The sequence below is a fragment of the Phaseolus vulgaris genome, chromosome 8 (assembly GCF_051622355.1).
Source record: "Phaseolus vulgaris cultivar YP4 chromosome 8, ASM5162235v1, whole genome shotgun sequence".
Classification (NCBI taxonomy): Eukaryota; Viridiplantae; Streptophyta; class Magnoliopsida; order Fabales; family Fabaceae; genus Phaseolus; species Phaseolus vulgaris.
Genome location: NC_143505.1, coordinates 46,596,538 through 46,603,948, shown reverse-complemented (window position 1 = coordinate 46,603,948; position 7,411 = coordinate 46,596,538).

The following is a 7,411-nucleotide window of genomic DNA, read 5'->3' as shown; positions in this document are numbered from 1 at the left end:
AGGTTCAGAATTTTGACCTATCTTCTAGAAGAATAGGCTTTATGGTGTGGCATTGACTTAGTCAATGCTTAAGGCCGCACCTCTCCTTTTGTTTCCCATCATACCCTTGCTTCTTGTTTTCCAAGGCACAATCTTCTATAAATAGGGTGTCATTCTCCTTGTACTTTTCATGTTGAATTATATAGAAGAAGGAAACTCTGCACAAATTGTGTGAGGCTAGTTTACTCTAAGCATTGGGTCTTATCTTGAGTGAGTTGAGAGCTCTCAAGTGGCGGCCCTCTGCACTCATCTTGGAGAAACCACACTCCAAGTGGCGTGTCTAACTCTCTTCCATCACCATAAGCATTTTTCCTTCGTCTCTTCTACCATTTCCATACGCCATTTATCTTTTATGCTTCCTATATTTGTTTTGCTTCATCTCTTCCATTCGGTTTCCTTCATGTTATCATGTTTCCTTTCATGTCTTTTACATTCCACACCATACCTCATTATCACCTTATAATGTGTTTTTCCTTTTGTCTTTGGAAGTGAACCTTCACACTTACTTAACCACTTGGTTAAATTCGTGTCTAGTGGGAATCTTCCCTAGGTCTCACCATATAATTGTTAAAATCTCAATCATAAGTAAAGTGTCACCTCTAAAATGGAATAATCTAAAATCAACTCATATCACCTAGTCACCTTAGGATCCACCCAGTCAAGCTCCAAAAGGGGAGAAGATTGCTCAAGGGAACCCGACCGGTCAATAACACCTCCTGGGTCGTCCCCCCTAGCCACATCCTCCACAGGGTTCAACACCTGGATTGCACCGACCAACAAGGGATTGCTTGTGGAGGAGTTGGACGAAGAAGATGAAAGAGTCGGAGACGAGGACGAAGACGAAGGACGCAAATGACGAGGAGAAGGGGGAGCCAAAGAAGAAGAGGTAGAACGAGACAGAAGAAATGATTAACCTTTTGGAGGACGAAGAGAGCAGCTCAGAAAGACGAAGAGTGTTCGGGTGTAGGAGTGAAAATCAGAATAGTAGTGCAGTGTTTCGACACTATTGGGACCACTATTTATAACCCTTGAGGGTCTCAAGAGACGAAGCGTCACAACCATCTCAACCGCTAGGTTTTCCTCATTCCAACGGTCCTTGTCGATTGGCGCCAAAAAACCCTTTATTAATGCATGTCACATCATCCGTTCATGCGTCGTCAAACGTTACACCAGGCCTCGGGAAGCTCAATCATCACGTCGTACCTCGGGAAGCTCAACCATCACATTACTCTCAAATACTCTTTGGATTAACAATCCTCGAGCCTGGGAGGCAAGTGTACCAGTGAGGGTCGTACGACTGTTCACATGTCTCGATCCCCATCACTGGACCGACCGATGTCAAGGTCCTCATCATTGAGCTGACCGACAACACGAATCCAGTTACGCTTAAGCAGAGTCAGTGAAGCTAATCCATGATCAAGAGCTAGGTAATGTATCCCTAAACATGGTCCAGCTCTCTAATCTGGCCCAATAAGAAAGACCTATTAAAATAATATATATATATAGCACACATTCCAAGATCCAGGTACGTCATCATATATAGTGCTCTGACAACCGAGCATCGAATACCTTTACTGACTTGAGCGTCGAAGTTCCTTCTACAGGTACCATCCAAGTCTGAACTACGAGAAGACCGAGAGGTGAGACGAGTAAGAAGGAGTAAGGAGCTTGCGAGGACGGAAGTTGAAGTACAATCTGATCTACTGACTAAAGAAGGAGAAGAGTGATCTCAATAGTTTTATGGGCTCCAACCCCGTTCGAGAACAATAAATATATATATATATATATGTTAATTAAGTTAATTTGAGAGGTTATTTTTAGAACTACATGTGAGATTCATATGAAATGTGTAAGATCATCATCAAGACGTTATATTATCATATTGAGTTATTAGAGAAAAATGATTTTTTTATGTTAATAACTTTATCAGTTATTTGAGATAAATTATGTTATTTTCATATTTAACGTAAATGTGAATGAAAAAAAAAAGGACATTTTTATGTCAATTCAATAATAGACGTACAAGGAGGGTTTCTTTTTACATTGATTTAGGGATATAGGGAGAAAGTGGCGTAAACACTATCTTTTTTACATTAGACCACTTCAAGTGTCATAAACATTGTCTTTATCATTTAAAATAATTATTCTTCAAGTGTTCTCAAGCAAAAGATGACAATTTAACTATTGGAGATATTTCGTATTCAACCAAGAGGCGGTGGCAGTGCAATCATGATGGTGAGAACCTCCCTCAACTATGTGAACCAAAAATGACAAGGCACTCGAACTGCAACGTGTTCACAAGACTACGCTAGCAGGGGGTGATGTAGCAACTGGACAAGGTTGTGTTGAACTCACTCACAACAACAAGATTTTCCCTCAACAACATGAAACAAGGACGACGAGGTGTAGGAGATTGCCATGCACTACATAGGCAGGTGTGTGGTGGCTAGTATGATGTGGTACTATTGTGGTGGAAAGGAAAATGTAAAGAGAATGTGTAGGTAAAGACAAGGAAATGAACAACAATACTTGAAAGGGTTTAAAAGGATTTTTTATTTTTTTTACGTATGTTGTATTTAAACTAATGTAGAAAAACTTCTTTTATGTTTCTTCAAATATAACAAATACAAAAAAGAAAACTTACACACTTAGTAGATAAAGGATTAAAAGAGATGTCTTGATCTTTTGTATTTTATGTCCATTATTGTCAAATTTCTCTCAAATATTTCCTAAAAAACTCAACATCTATACCTTCCTCTTATTATATAACGAGTGTTATTCGACAAATCCTATCATAAACTCATAATTATTTTCATGAATCACGTGTGCTTGATCTTGTTAGTTACTATATCTATGAATATGTAAAGATGTATAAGAGTATCATTTTTCTCCTCAAACATGTGAGGTGACCTAGAGCATTATTTGTATTGTTTGTCTTTTGAATTGTCAAAATATGTTAAATAGTGGGACAAAATATGTTTGTAGGGGTCTTACAGGGGTTGAGATGTCTTACAAAGGTGAGTCATTGTTCTTCATTAGCTGATGGAAAAATATTGGTGTACTTGATATTTTCTATTTGGTTGGTTTGAGGAACTAGTGGGGATATTCATGCTTTCTTTGAATAGGTATTCTACCAATCTTTTAGCTAATTTCTTGATCGATTTTTTGGTTACTTCTTACTTGAACAATTCACAGCCTTTGAAATTTAAGAAATTGTGTTTGAGGTTATTCAATTAGTCTCTTAATTAGATGATACATGGGATAATCATCATTATTAAGGATTTTGAAATTAGTTTGACTATTAATTAGGGGTGTTAAATTGCGTCAACCCGGGTGATGAATTTTTTACGGCAAGTTCACCGCATTTGTCAGAAGTAATAATTGTCCCTAAGGACGGATATCGATCCCACAAGGAACAGTGAATTATCGAGTACAATATTCGCTAAATATAACAATAAAAAGAGTTTGAAGTGATAATGTTGGCACTGATCAATAAGAAAACAAACAAAGAATTAGTTGCTTCAATTGGAAAAATAGGATTAGGTTTCATCTCTTCCACTCTCATGTATTTTGATTAGCATGTTAATATTAAGTTCTTTGATTGAAATTGATGCCCGTAGAAAATTCATTTATATCGATCTCTCGCATATAAAATCCTTAAGAATGTTTCTTAAATATCGATCTCTCGCATATTTATAAAAACAACTTAGAATCACACTCAGACGTTAATGACAATTAACATTTTAAGTTTATCCCTAGCACTCAAATATGCTAAGTATTGATGTTTAGGTCCAAACCCTAAAAATACCTCTCGGTCAGATTTAAGATTCTCAATTTGTCACGAAAAGTTAAAAGTAAAACAACAATACCAATAATCAATCAAGAACTGAATATTAATATATAAGATATCACCTCAATACATAAGAGTTTGAGCAGATTACTCCCAATCCCAAAGGGTACAATTAGCTACGCATACTTCTAGCACCTTCCATTCTCCCAATTGGTTACAATTCACTCTATGGTGTTTTCCTCTCAATCTGGCACACTAAGGTTGAGCCTCTACCTCTATTTATCCTAGTTTTCTAGGGTTAGGTTGTTTATTGTGTCGCGCTAATGGGCTAAATGATAAAACATAAAAAAAGGCTCAATCTTTCTTTGCATCTTTTTCCATTTTGGGACCTTCTATCCTTATCTTTTTAACTCAAATCATTCATCTTTAATCCAAATCTTCAATCTTCCTTAGAAATCTGCAATTAACACAAAATTTGGGAATAAAATACTCTTATTCAAATAAAGATTATAAAAAATGTAAAAATGTATAAATTCATAAATTAGAGATTATTTTATATGTAAATTAGTAATAAATCCTCATAAGTGTCTATATTTTAATATGAAATATTACTGAAATTAGACACTTATCACCAGATTGGCTCACAATGTCTTAAAAATAAGTTAACTCAATTCAACTCACTTTTTGGTGAGCCATAAATTTTGTAATCTGACTTGACCCACCACATGTTGGTGAATTGACTCACTTAAACATATTTTATTTTTTTAATTAATTTTATATATTTATTACAATCAAAGTGGATTGACTCAATCCATCTATTTATAGTAGTACAATAAAGATAGCAACTGAAAATCAAAACGTCAACTTATATAATTAAGCAAACAAATGAATTAAACATTAAAATCATTCAAATATTATTAAACAACATTCTAATCTTTAAAAAATCAAATTGTTACATAATTAAAAATAGTAAAATATTATAATAAAAAAGTGATGAAAAAATGATAAAAAATTATTGTTGATAGATTATAACTCAACTCACCTTCAATCCAGCTCAAACTTATTTAACTCGAGATTAAGTAAATTAGATTTAGTTTGACCCACATTTTAAAAATATTTTAATATATATATATATATATATATATATATATAATTTTTCTAACTCAACCTAAATTAAACCGTGGTGAAAACAGATTGATACATGAGTTTGAACCCATTTTAACACTTCTAATGACTATAAGTATAATGATATCAATCATAATATAAAATAAAAGAAATTAAAACTAGGATAAAAATGGAGTATATTAAGTTACTTTTCAAAAAGAGTGAGTAGTCTCTTCAAGGACTTTATTTATGAAAATAATGCGTGGTAGACAAATTTGAGTGGGCATCAACTCAACGAGTGTGTCTATGTTCAATAATTTTAGTTAGATATGTTACAATCGTGCGTGCAGGCGTGACAGAGAGAAAATGTTTGTATTCGTCAATTGTCTAAAGAATTTAGGAAATTATTTTAGGATGGCGTGAAGGAGATAAATTCAGGACTTAATAAATAAATAAAATTCACTAAAAGTTATATTAATGCATCGAAAAATAGACCAGAATGTTATGCAAGGCCAACATGATCCCCGGTCGATGAAACGGAGATCTCCATGTGTGCGTAGTTGATGATCGTCGAAGGAGTGTGTAGTCGGTGGTCGCCGAAGTTATGCAAGGCCAACATGATCGCCGGTCGATGAAATGGAGATCTCCATGCGTGCGTAGTCGGTGGTCGTCGAAGGTGTGTGTAGTCGGTGGTCGCCGAAGTTATGCAAGGCCAACATGATCGTCGGTCGATGAAACGGAGATCTCCATGCGTGCGTAGTCGGTGGTCGTCGAAGGTATGCAAAGGTCAACATGATCGCCGGTCGATGAAGCGGCGTTCTCCATAGGTCAACATGATCGCCGGATAAAGCGGCATTCTCCATATGTGTGTAGTCGGTGGTCGCCGAAGTTATCCAAAGCCAATACGATTGCCGGTCAATGAAAAGACGATCTCCATGCGTGCGTAGTCGGTGGTCGTCGAAGTTATGCAAAGGTGAACATGATCGCCGGCCGATGAAACGACGAGCTCCATGTGTGGTCTTCTCACTTTAAGGTTGTGCTGCTCCAACCATTAAGAAGAGTTTCTTTTGTGGATAATTTAGGAAGTCCACTCCTGGTTAATGTATATGGGTTGGGATACCCCTGAAGTATCCCCTTTAATTTTATTTATTCATTGCTGATAAAAAAAAAAAAAAAAAAAAAAAAACCAGAATGCTTTAATAACATTGTTTTAATTTTAATAAGAAAAATTTCCAATTTTTTTATTTTATTTCTTAACTAATATTAAAAGTATTTAATAAAGTTATTAAGGTTAGTTGACGCCAGCTCTAGAATTATCTAAATGGGTTTATGCAGGGTTGAATAGTATACTTATAGACATACCAGTTTAATAAACTTAATAATTATGTTTAAAAAATAAAAATAATTATTATAATAACATATAAAACAAAACGTATTTTGTTATATATATATATATATATATATATATATATATGAATTTATATATCAAATTATTATGTTTAAAAATTAAACTTATGCGGTAAAAATATTAATATTAATCATTTAAATATTAAAAACTATTTTATTTATTTAAAATTATGTTTTACTATTTTAAAAGCATATCAAAATGGTAGAGTTAGGTTGAAAAACAATTAACTTACTTAAAATACACTCAGACAAAACCAATACAAATTTATTAAATGTTTTATTGAGTCGAATTGAAGTGGTTGATCGTCTAACCGAGTCAAACAAAATCAATCTATTTCATTGCTTTATTAATTAGATTTTATCTAGAGATTAATTAAGAATTAAAAGAGAAATTATTGGAAAGCGACCTTCTAAATTTTCATGGTGATTTTAATAAAATATTTTTATTTGTGGATTATTTAGTCGTTACTTTCAAAGAAACATGGATACCAATACCGTTATAAAATAAAAAAGAAATGGTTTTTTGCAACATGGAAAATCTTTTGAATGTGATTGTAATTTATTTTAATGTTAGTCATACAGTGGGTGATACCTAATGCATATTAAAGTTAAGAAGAAGAAGATTTTCCTTAAAAATCACGGTGAAAAATATGTTGATCTAAAATATTCCACTCCAAAATAATTATTAAATATAAATTAATTTTAATAATCAAAATAAATAATTATTATATTTATTAATTTAAATATTATTTTATATAAATTAAATCATTATTAATATTTTAAATAATTTTTATTATTAATAAAAATTTATAAACTAATTTTTAAATTATTACCAACTATTTAAATTCTAAATTAACTTCTATATAGTTGTTGTAAAAAGTAATTTTAGAATATAAAATAGTTAATAACTAAAATTTTGATAGTTATAATATTTTAAATAATAATAATATTTTAATCTATAAAATAGTATTATTAAAATAATTAATTATTTTTATTTTTAAAATTAATTTTTATTTAATAATTTTTTATAGTATGACAAGTGCCAGTTCTTTTACTTTCCTATAAGGAAAG